Source organism: Copadichromis virginalis, linkage group LG23 (genome assembly GCF_057382275.1).
Source record: "Copadichromis virginalis isolate Kocher_CV1m ecotype Utaka linkage group LG23, C_Virginalis_male_GT1.1, whole genome shotgun sequence".
In the NCBI taxonomy this organism is placed as follows: Eukaryota; Metazoa; Chordata; class Actinopteri; order Cichliformes; family Cichlidae; genus Copadichromis; species Copadichromis virginalis.
Genome location: NC_140639.1, coordinates 43,228,434 through 43,241,512, shown reverse-complemented (window position 1 = coordinate 43,241,512; position 13,079 = coordinate 43,228,434).

The following is a 13,079-nucleotide window of genomic DNA, read 5'->3' as shown; positions in this document are numbered from 1 at the left end:
GATGTTCTATGACAGAGAAGGAGACTATGAATTGAGGGGGAAATTGAATCTAAGGATTCTTAAAGCACGGTCAAAGGTTAAAACCTTTTGTGTCACTATTTATGGGGTAAAACTGTGGAATAGTTTTACTATAGATCTACAGCAATGCTCAGGAATTAGTAAGTTCATGAAAATACTTCGAAAACTGATTTTGGAAGAATATGATACCGATAAAGATGATCACCCATTGTATGTATAAAAATATCAAATTATATCCAAATTATATCAGTCACGGTAGCCAAGTTTATATAGGTTCTCCTCGTGTATCGTGTGGAGTATGTGATGATGGGAATTAGGTGAATTATGTGGGATCAATAAGATGTTGAGCAGGGGTAGGAATTAATAAGTATGTTCATACTTCTTCCTACTCCTTTTCAGACCAAACATTGTTACATTATGTCAGACGATTTTGTTTTATTTCATTATATATTTTTTGTTTATCTGAACACATACGTGTGTGTGTGTGTGTATATCTACATATATATTCGTATCTGTAAATGAAAATATATGTAGTGTGTATATATTGTTTTTTGTTTTATATGTCTGAAACAAATAAAGATACAATACAATACAATACAATACAATACAATACAATCATCAGAAAATGGAAGACATACAAGACCACTGATAATCTCCCTCGATCTGGGGCTCCACGCAAGATCTCATCCCGTGGGGTCAAAATGATCATGAGAACGGTGAGCAAAGATCCCAGAACCACACGGGGGGACCTGGTGAATGACCTGCAGAGAGCTGGGACCAAAGTAACAAAGGTCACCATCAGTAACACACTACAACGGCAGGGAATCAAATCCCGCAGTGCCAGACGTGTTCCGCTGCTGAAGCCAGTGCATGTCCAGGCCCGTCTGAAGTTTGCCAGAGAGCACATGGATGATACAGCAGAGGATTGGGAGAATGTCATGTGGTCAGATGAAACCAAAGTAGAACTTTTTGGTATAAACTCAACTCGTCGTGTTTGGAGGAAGACGAATACTGAGTTGCATCCCAAGAACACCATACCTACTGTGAAGCATGGGGGTGGAAACATCATGCTATGGGGCTGTTTTTCTGCCAAGGGGACAGGACGACTGATCCGTGTTAAGGACAGAATGAATGGGGCCGTGTATCGTGAGATTTTGAGCCAAAACCTCCTTCCATCAGTGAGAACTTTGAAGATGAAACGAGGCTGGGTCTTCCAACATGCCTAGCCAGTCTCCAGACCTCAACCCCATAGAAAATCTGTGGCGGGAGTTGAAAGTCCTTGTTGCTCGGCGACAGCCCCAAAACATCACTGCTCTCGAGAAGATCTGCATGGAGGAATGGGCCAAAATACCAGCTACTGTGTGTGCAAACCTGGTAAAGACCTATAGTAAACGTTTGACCTCTGTTATTGCCAACAAAGGTTATGTTACAAAGTATTGAGTTGTATTTTTGTTACTGACCAAATACTTATTTTCCACCCTGATTTACGAATAAATTCTTTACAAATCCTACCATGTGGATTCATGGATTTTTTTTTCACATTCTGTCTCTCACAGTTGAAGTGTACCTCTGGTGCAAATTACTGACCTCTGTCATCATTTTAGGTGGGGGAACTTGCACAATCGGTGGCTGACTAAATACATTTTTGCCCCACTGTACGTGTGATGTAATGGGACTCAAAAAATCTAAAAAAGTATTTTCTCAAAAGTCTTAGAGATTATCAAGATATTTTCTGGAAAAACTGAGGCAAGCCTTCATGTTCCTTTTGCTCAGTAGTGGTCTTGCCTTGGAATTTTGCCATGGATGCCATTTTTGCTCAGTCTGTTTCATATGGTGGAGTCATGAACACTGACCTTGATGCAAGTGAGACCAGCAGTTCTGTTTTTCTGGGGGTCTTTTGTGACCTACTGGATGAGTCATCGATGCCCTCTTGGAGGATTTTGGTTGGCCTGTCACTCCAGGGAAGGTTCACCACTTTTCCATGTTTTCCTCATTTGTGGATAACGGCTCTCACTGTGGTTCGCTGGGGCTACTCTACTCCACCTTCAGGCTGGTCGTATTTAAGTGATTTCTTAACCCTTTAAGACCTACCATAGAACCAAGTCCGCCAGAGCTTATCTTTATATTCTTACATGCTGTGGAGCCATTTTTGGGAGCATTTCAAGTTTCTATACATCAATACAACCATTATAGCCCAAATTTTAATAATATGTATGCATTAAGTCCAAACAAACTACATAAATTGCAAAAAAAGTGCATTAAACTACAAAAAAATTGAAAATCATTTTGGGTTTTTTTACATATATTTCTAGTTAGAGAAATTGAAGAGGTTGATTGCTCAAAACTGTAAATACAAAAAAGTTGCACAAAATAGTTTCCAATCACAGGAAATCTATTTTGTGTCTTCATAGTTTTATTTTTGAGATACACCAATTTTTATATACTGCAGGAAAAACAAAAATAAATATTATAATGCAAATTTGCAAAGAAAACAGCACGTGCATCAAAATAAACTATTTCCAGCAGTGTAATTTGAGTTCTAAGCATCCCAGAAACTATTCAGAAAAGAATAAAGCCAAATATGACTTTTTAAAACACCCGTATAGGCTTTTAAGGCCCTGAAGGTAAAAAAAAAAAAACCCTACATTTTCCACGAAAATGACATCACTTCCGGTTTCGGCCAGGTAATGGTGGACATACGATAGTTCGCGCTGAACTATCGTATCTATTCCAATGTAGGAAGTGTTGCGAACAGCTGATCGGATCGGCAAAGCGTGTTTATGGAATATAATGGTTATTTTGCTGCAAGCGCTTTTTATGCAATTTTTGCAAAGCTTTATGTGGAAGGAAACTGTGACCTAGGACAAGCTAATGGCGTAACATGTAAGTACAACTCCTCCAGTTTCATATGCAAAAAGAAATATTGCACTACCTTACGTGGTTCCAGTTCTACAGATATTTAAAAATAGTTACGCAAAACGGAGCATGCCCGCTCTGACCGGTTTTAAAGGGTTAATTGAGAACAGGTGTGGCAGTACTCAGGCCTGGGTGAGGCTAGAGAAATTGAACTCAGCTTTCCAAACACGTGATACCTTACAGTTAATTTATGTTATAACGGGATGGGCAGTGTACACAGGGCCCTGTCGGTTTGCTTTTTCCCCTCTAAATCATAAACACCTTCATTCAGAAACTGCATTTTGTGTTTTCTTGTGTTATCTTTGTCTAATATTTGACTTTGTTTGATGATCTGAAACATTTGACACAAAAACAGGAAATCAGGAAGGGGGCAAACAGTTTTAAACACCACTGTATTCTCAGGTGGGCTGTGGTATCTTTACATTTATATAACTGTTAATAGAAATCTATCCAGAGCGATGAAAGAAAAGTCAGCAGCTCACCAAAATTTCTCCTGGGATATTTGTAAATACTTATCATATCAAATATCAATGGGAGTCTCTATAGCTGACACAGAAAGGACACGGATAACGATACACTTGATGGCATCTTTTGGAAGGCAAATATTCATTCAACTTCAACTTCCACAAGGCTTTTATAACAATGCCAACATTCTTGCACAATGCAAACACATACATTTTTATGTTAAAATGAACTTCTACCCTTTATCAATGTGCTGTTCACTGGTGTGTCTGTGAATTAAAGGCATCACATGTCGCCTCTCTTGCTCGGAGTGTGAAGCACCAAAGACATAAAGCAGGCTTTTTTCATCAAGCAGCTTTGATGCAAAGGCTCTTTGATAGCCTTCTCTGTCCCTTAGGCACACACTGAAGCACATGCATGCATACACATCAAACATACTTTTATGGGTGGCAAGATACAAACGGTTTTCGTTACCCTTTCATAATTTCATACTGGTTTAGGCACAAACCCATCTTGGGCCAGGAACGACACAAATGAAAACCCTCTTTATCGGTTGGTAGATTCAATTTCCTGGCTGCATTTTATTAAAAACTAGAAGCTATTTTGAGAGGTATTTGGTGTTGTGTATCTCTAGGTACTTTCAGATAACAATTTCAGAAATCAATCATACTAGTTTTGAAATAATGGGACTTTTTTTTGTGAATAAGCAACCCAAGTGGGTTGCTGTCTTTCTAACGGTGATGAAAGTGGTGATGTGTGATTTGCCCCAATGAGACAAAAGAACAACCACTAGAGCAGGGCACATGTTCTTAATAGGGCTTCTTTGCTTTTAACAGCATGACAGATACCAGAACCTGTTGTTATCTTGCAATATAATGATAAGTCTCTTAGGACTTCTATAGCAGTAGACAAAGTTTCTGTCCATGCAAAGCCATCCAATGAAGACAAGGCATTGCAGATAATGGAGTTCAGATGTTGTTGTATGAGGTGCTGGTTGGGTGTTCTTGTCAGTTTTAGAAGTTGGAAAAAAAACATACTTTACAAGAAAAGCTAATTGGATTGAAACTTGCAGAAGCTTGTGACAAACAATTGGTTCTTGAGTGGATAAGCAAGACAAGTGGTACCTTTAGGCTTAAAAGATTGGTTGAAGTAATTGATGAGGGAGCTGCCTAACTTTAAATTGACAGGATTATAAAAGATGAAGGGATTCAAGAGAATGGAAAGGAGCCAAGAGGTTCAAGGACTGAGAGAGAAGGAATGACTAAGGAAGTTTGGGAAAGTGATACAACTTTGCCAAGGTCTTCAAATTTCTATTTTATCATTTTGACTTGTTCTAAGGAGATGTTGTTTTTTTCACTAACTTCTATTAATAAAAAAGTGTGGCACTGCCTGCCATAAAAAAAGAAAATCTTACAAAAGTAACCCTCATGAAGTTTGAAAAGGTTTAGAATACAGGGAAATTCAATTTATTCAGCAAACTTAATTTAGAGCCAAAATGATTCTGATTTTGTGCATCATCCTAAAAGGGAAAACGAACAATTTAGTTCACCAAAGCTCACACTCTGGGGCAGAAACAGGTTATAAATATGCAAAAGGATGAAAAAGATGGTTTAGTAAATAAGTCTGCATTCTTAACTTTTTGAGTGGGGTTCTTTGAGGGTCATGCAAGACGTTTTACATCCAAACTTGTAATTTGCTTCCGCACTTCACTGATTCCACCTCCAGTGGCTTGCAGAGCCATACAACTTTCAAAGCTGTTCCATCTCAGAGGGACTCTGAGTGCAAACTTTGATAAGTGCTATATGAAAAGTAAGCTTTCTTACCTCAAGAAACAAAACAAAAGAAAACTCAGTGTTTTCTTTCTGCCTGTCTTGTAAACCAGTTATTGTATCTTGACATCTTGTACAGTAATCAGTGTTATAAGTCTGATTATTAAGCATTAAAAAAAAGTAACTCAAGGGTGCCAGTTTAGCTCAGTGGGCGAGCAGGCAACCACATGCCGCATGGCCAGAAATCAGCGGCCTGGATTCGAGTCCGACCCGCAGCCCTTTGCTGCACGTCTTCCCCACTCTCTCTCTCTGCTTTCCTATCTTCACTATCCAATAAAGGCAAAGTGACAAAAAATAATATTAAAAAAAAAAACATAATCAAAAAGGCTTCTAACACATCTTCAGTATACCGATGCAACACTTCTCTCGACCTGTTTTGATAACAGCAAATCATGTTCACATGAACAAGGGTGTATTTAATATTGCAGACAGAAAAGCTCTTAGGATCACGAAAACAATGGAGGGTAAAATACGTGTACATGTAATGTTTGTTTGTTTTTTTTGAGAAACATACTGTGTGCAAGTCTTTGAAACATATGGATTTAGTATATAGAGCAGAAACAGACTCGATACAATTCTAACAAACTCCAAAGTCAATATTTGGTATGACCGGGGCTTAAAGTGAGCCAAAAAAAATCCTCAGTGATGCTTCGAAACATTTGGATAATGAGCAATCAAATATAACTAGTTATTACTGTCTATTACAGGATTATTACTGTTGAATAAGTTAATCGTTCATGCACTGAAGCCTTGTGTTGCTTCCAGTGACGGCATGAAAATACTACATGGAGATAATGTCACTCATGGTCCTCTTTTCTTCACAAAGACAAATATATGACATTGCAAAAGTTGTCATTTTGGTCACAAATTTCCTTACATGAACTTAAAGTTTTGCAGTGTAAAGTCTTTTAGTGACATAGACTTCTTAGCATTTAACAAGACTATCAAACTACTGAACAGATGCTTTTTGAATGGGCCCTGACTTTGTCCCACCTCTGGTCCCAACATGATTATCGGCTCTGATATCCGTTTGTAACTCTGCAAACAATAGTTTTGAAAAGCAGCAGACAATAATCCATGGAGTTTTTGTATGTATGTCAAATATTTTTTGTTTCCCTCGCAGTCTGAACAGAAAAGAAAATTAATTAAAAAGAGTTCAAAAATGTATTTTAATGTGACACCTGACAGACAGGATGGCGGGACTTTTCGCTCGAGGCAAACGTGTAATCTCGGCTGATTTAAAACAGCGATGCTTACTACAGTGAGGACAGATAGCAAAGCCACTGGCATCCCACTGCTGGTTTGTGTCCCATAGAGATAAGAGAAGGAAAGACAGTCTGCCCACCTCTGTCAACCAATGAATAACAATATAGCCCAAGGTCACCATTCCACTGTGAGTGAGTGTGTGAGCGAAAACTGGAAAAGGCAAAATGTGTGTGCTGCATTATTAACGCCACGCCGGCGTTCAGCACACCTTCAGTTAATCATTAACCCGTGTCTGTTTGTGCGCATTTATATCTAGATATATCTTTTGTCTCCTGTAAAATAGCAGAGCACATCACATCAAACAAAATAAGCTTTATAACAGTACAGCGTGATGAGATTTTCACTAGAAGTTGCTTCAGGAACAAAAAAGTCACAGAGACGAAATGCTTTGTGCCGAAGCATATCCATCATGCTGTAAATCCAGTGATGATAGATAATGAAAGTTATGTCGCATCTTCAAGCACACTCTGGACCTTGACGACTTTGACGCTTCCTTGAGTCTGAGCGGCAGTGTTCGTCCATTAATCACTGTCACCTTACTGTTTTCTGTTCTGCAGAACACTGACAAATCCACACAGAGCCTATCATATCTGCTGAAAAGATGGTTATCTACTACCTGTTTTGCTTCTTCAGTTGCATTTTGATGGTAATACTTTCTGGTTGCACTGCATTGTTTCCGTTCTCCTCTTCAGAAAATTACTTCACCACTCCTGGTGGATAGGAGTGGTCTTTTATGGAGATAGCTGCCCCTCCCTGAGCCTGGTTCTGCCGGAGGTTTCTCCCTGTTAAAAGTGAATTTTTCCTTCCCAATGTTGCCAAAGTGTTTGCTCATAGGGGTCACATGATGGTTGGGTTTTTCTCTGTATGTATCACGATGATGACTTATATTGTATGTCTACTGCATAAGCAATGGCCAAAATACATTTTCAAAGCAAAAAAGTTTCAAACCAATGGGTCACAGAGGTTCCGTCCATAATTTAGATACAGGTTATGACTGCTGCTTGCTACATTTAACTGTAGTTCTTGCATTAATTCTGTGTTTTTTTAAATATATATAAATACTTTTTTATATTTCAGTGTTACCTCTCTGTATCTGATGCATTGAATTCTTTTTTCAGTAAAAGTGCACCAGTGCTAACTAATCTGAATAACCTGATAGTATGAGCCTTAAAAAAAATAAAACCTTTTTCATCACTTTTTCGCTCTTTGGGATCTAAACTGATTTCATATGTGGTCTCTCTGCAATCCAATAGATCAAAATCTGTTGCAGCGGCAGAGAACTGTAATCCATGTGTGTGCTTCACTTTTATAAGCATTGTTTTCTTTCAAATAGATTGTCATGTCATGCGGTGGTTTATAAGGTCACAGCGCGGCGTGAGCCATTCAGTCCTAACATTGTAACGTTCTTCACTTTAACTATTTTGTTTGAATGTATAGCGTAATACACAGGAACACACAGTGCCTTAACATGCTGTGACAGCTACACGACATCATAGTGATAGATGAATACAATAATACTACAAAAAAGTCAAATCATCATTTGTTAAACTGTTTTTCTTTTGACCTACTAAACACAGGCAAGATTTCCCAGCATTCAACACTGCAGAGCCAGGCGTTCCTGGCCAGCTCCCTGTCATTACAAGGGATAAAGCAGACTCCACGCTTTGCATGCACACACATACACCAACTTTATGGGACTCGTCTAAACAATGAGATCATAGAATTTCATTCCCGTACCCCTTTAATCCAGCCGGCAATCTCACTGTTTCTCTCTTTTTCTTATGACACAGGCCTAATCTGATAGCGCAGACAACCCGAAAGAGAGGGAAGGGACAGTTCGAGGGAGGAGAAATGGACTAACATTATAAAACAAAGTGGGAACCAGGGAGTGTGTGACAGGCAGCGAGAGAGAAAGGTCAGGAGGATAAATGATGGATACTGGGAGAAAGGTTGTAAGACAAAGGTGTGATGCTAGAGTTGAAGATGGATTGAATGAGAAGGAGACGAGCAAACAGGAAAGGAAAGGGTCAAGTGGGGGCAAACGGGAGAAAGGATTATAAGTGAAGGTGATGAGAGAGAAGAAAAGATGAGGAGAGAAAAAAAGGCTTATACTTTTAATATACATAATGTAATGCAGGTCAAGATCCAGTGGGGACGTTTATTTAGAGATTTAGTGACAAGGCATGAAAGAGGGTCAACAAGCAAAGCCGGTATTTTATGCAAAGAACATCAAAAATAAATTTGTTTCAGCCACAGTATGTGGATTCAGTCCTTGTGGAGTTGGAAGTTTCATTAGATCTTGCTAGATAGGCCAGCCTTAGTTTCCAGCAGGAGAGCACCAACGGGTTCGAGTCAGCAGTTTGATCTACATTTATATGAAGTAAGTGCCGGTTGCTGCTATTGGTTCTTTACAGATTAATCTGTCAATTATTTTCTTGGGTAATCAATAAACAGTTTGGTTTGTAAATCATTAAAGTCACAAATTACATCTGGTACCAGAAACATCTGGTTTTATCCAGTTTAAAAAAAATGACACATTTATTATGGTGTAGAATGAATGATAAATGATAAAATAATCAAGCATAGCATTATTTCAGGCACATGCCTGGTCGATCGGGGGATCTCAGTACCAATGAGATCACCTGATCAGCATCAGCTGATGTTGCAGTATTATATGATACTATATACTGTTTAAAAATAATCTTGCTTTTTGCCATAACAAGTCATGGCTGATGCTCCATTTCTACTTCAGTGAGAAATCCATATCGTAAATTACAACCAAACCAGGAACCCCTGTTAACCTTATGCAGTAACCTTCCACGTAACCTGACATGAAATGGCATTACATAAAGGTCGATGCAGCCTGATATGACTGAATGACTTGGAAGGTTACAGCGTAAGGATCAGGGTTTCTGGTTAGGGCGTAATTTATGATGTAGATCTAATTTACCGGTGTACGCTCTACCTGACTCTGCTCGGATTATCTGGTTGTTGCGCTCATAACGTTCCAAACACGTGAATTACCGACAGTGAAGTTTGCAGAGCACCCTCTGGTGGACAAACTATGCAACATCAACAGAAAAAAGGGTGTTTCTCCTGTTTCCTCTTTTAATTTTTCAAGTATCAGTCATTATAAGTGCGTGCAACAATACATCAGCAAATTTCAGCTATCAGCTGATATATTGGTCATGCTCTAGTACTGCAATTGTATCTTTACTTATCTGGGACCTGCGATGAGAATTAAGCCTTTCCTCACACCTTGTTTGCAATGACTTGCCAATTAATTTATATCCGAAAATATATTAATATAAACATGCAAAGTAATCAAAGAACAAGAAATTGATTGCAAAATAAGGATGACATTGGATGAAATCTCATTGGGCGCTTTCACTATGTGCATTACTGACTGTTGATCCAAAGGCTAAATCAGCAGATTAGCTGACGAGGTTTTCTAAACTGGATGAAGTGTTTAAACCAGACGACATGATTAATGAGCTTGTCAGCCTTAAGTGCCAGTACTTCCCAACAAAGATGGACAATTTAAACTAAAGATAAACTGACAAACTATTAATGACATTAAAAATAGAACATCTACAGAAAGAAACATACCTACCATTAACACCTGCTGTAGATTTATTTCTTAGGCATGTGAGGACTCTGTGCTGTATATTAAAGTTTGAGCCCAACATTTTCCCAAAGAGGCAGAGTTTTTAATCCACCTGGCACATCTTACGTACCTGGAAGCCAATAGAACCTTTCTGGCGCATTACATAGGGAGCACTGATTGCTCCATGTGGGCTTAGACAAATAAAACATTTGGCTCAAGTATGCTTTCTTCCTTCTACCTCTCCATCTTCCCCCTCTTTCCCCACAACTCCTGCTGTCAGCTTACTAAACATCCCTCTTCGATAATTGGGCTTGTCATAGACATTTAGGAGATAAGGAAAACTGGGAACAGCAGAAGCCATTTGTCACCTCTCAGCATATTAGCAAGCTGCCGACTGCGCCTGAGCTTTTAGAAGGGGTCGCTTCCACATAGGCCTGCATCGGCTGCAAAGCCCATAGAAAAAAAACCCATCTTCCTCTGGAGGGTACATCGATACCATGCACATATTCCCATAATGCCTGGTGTGCACGCACATAAATGGACACCCATAGTTAAGTAGACTGAAAAAATTGATTAAATGCTATTAGCTATTCTCCAAGCCTACCCTGACATTTAATTACACACACACTGACTGAGTATGAATGCTGACGAGCGATGTACTGGGTTTTGAGGCAGCCAACAAAGCTAATTGTCTGAAAGCCAAACACAGTCTCACACACACACACACACACACACACACACACACACACACACACACACACACACTGTATACAGGCTTGTATTTTTAGGGAGATCGTTAGAACACTATATTTTTTAATCAGCTATATATAGTAACACCATAGAAAATTGTGACAGGAAATAAAAGCCCATGACAACACAAAACAAAGCAAAGCAGTTCAGTTAAAAGGAAACTAAATCATTGATTTCAGTCATTTTCAACTGGGGACGACTCATTTATTAGTTAAGAACTACTGCTTGGTGAATGTAGGGACTAAAAGTGTGCTTTCCAGGCCAAGGACCAATAATTGATGATGAGAAAAGGACTCAAGGGGTTTTTTATGTGTGTTTTCTTTCTTTTTTTGACATGGGCAATAATCCCAGTATTGCTAAACATAACTGGGCAATGCTCCCAGTGAAGAGATGGAAAAAAAAAAGTGTCACTGTAAAGTTTTGGGCAGAAGAGGACATAATAAATAACAGCTTTTCCTGGAACAGAAGTCGAGAGGGCACATTGCAAAAAGAAAAATACAGCAATTTTTAAAGCAATTTTGCATGTTCAAACAAATTAGGAGTGTTAACGTGGAGAGCTACGTTGTGACAGCACACATGACGGAACTAAAAATAAAGATTAATTAAACATCATCGTAGCCAAGAAATTAAAAATTCTCTTTCAGAGACTACTCGCTCACTAGTCTTCATGCTGTTTAAAAATAAATAGCAGTCTCTAACCCACAGAAATATGCAGTTTTGGCAAAAAAACATCTCAGGTTTGCAAAGTTGCATCTGAACAAACTACAGGACTTCTGGAACAATCGCTTTTGCACAGAAGAGACCAAAGTTCAGATGTCTGGCTATAATGCAAACCACCTTTTTTGAGAAAAACCAAACACCTCTTGCTAACTGTGAAGCACGGTGGTGGAGGGGTAATGATTTGGGCTTGTTTTGCAGCCACACACCAGGGTGCCGTGCACTCGTTCGGTCAACTATGAACTCCTCTGTATACCATGCTTTGTATTCTAGAGTCAAATCAGAATCAGAATCAGAATCAGAATGGGGTTTATTGCCAAATGTTGAGCAGGTTTACAACATTAGGAAATTGCTGCGGTGCTTCAGTGCAAACATAGTGTCATAAATAGCACTTAAATAGACATGGAAAAAAATAAAAGTAGGGATAAGAATTAAAAGTGCTACGTGGGAAGATATGTGCATGAGATATACATGAGATATATACATGAGAATAAGAATTAAGAGTGCTACGTTGAAAGATATGTGAGGCCTTCTGCCTAACAGTTAATGGTGCTTTTATATTTACCACGTCGCATGGTGCCGTGCAATGACACTGGTGTAATTTCTCAATTTTTGTAACTCTAAGCATTCTGCTGTTGCCGCCTAACTAGGTGAAGACATGAGTGTGAAATTTTCCACAGTCCTGATGTGGTGGTATTTTCTGAGTGGCGACACCTAGAGTTCGGGAGAATACTGCAGCGGCTACTTGCGTCTTAATGATGAGCATAAATAGAAGTGGCAATGACATTACAGCAGCACAAGCTACAACCAATGCAGTGGCTGTAGTGTGGCCAAACTTGGCCAAAATTAGGTCATGCAGCAGGGCAATGATCCCAAACAGAGCAACAAATCCACAATAGAACGGGTGAGAAAGAAAAAAAAATCCAGATCCAAAGGACAGACCTCTGAAGCAGAACTGAAACTGAAGCACAGTTTTAAAGAAGAACTGGATTCGGCCACAACTATGTGAGAGTCTGTCAGAAAACAGTTACTTTAAGCTGTTGCTGCTAAAGGTGGTTCTACAGGCTACTTAATCACAGGCTGTGATTAGTTTTAATACTGCACACTGCAGTGACTGTTAAGTGAAGACATAGCAGGCGATAACATGACTCTGTGTAGGTCTTTCTTTTTGACATGGCTGTCAGACACCTTAAATGTTTATTAGGCAGACAATGCAAAAGCAAAAGAAAATAGAGAGCCGATAGACTTACCCAGGAAGTTTATGTGCGCTAAAAATGAGTAGATGCTGACTTTTGCTTTCATGCAGGGTTATAACACAGTTTTCCCAGTTGAAAGTCCTTTACTTAATCATTTAAGTAATTAGTTGGTTTTTTTTGTTTTTTTAAGTGTGTACACATGTGTGGGAGTTGGGTTCCCTTTCAGACCGCTTGAATTACAGCATCATAAAAGGTTATTATTCATCTTTTGTCCAGTGGCAGCAAAACGCATGTTGCCTACATCAGCTTTAAAAGCTA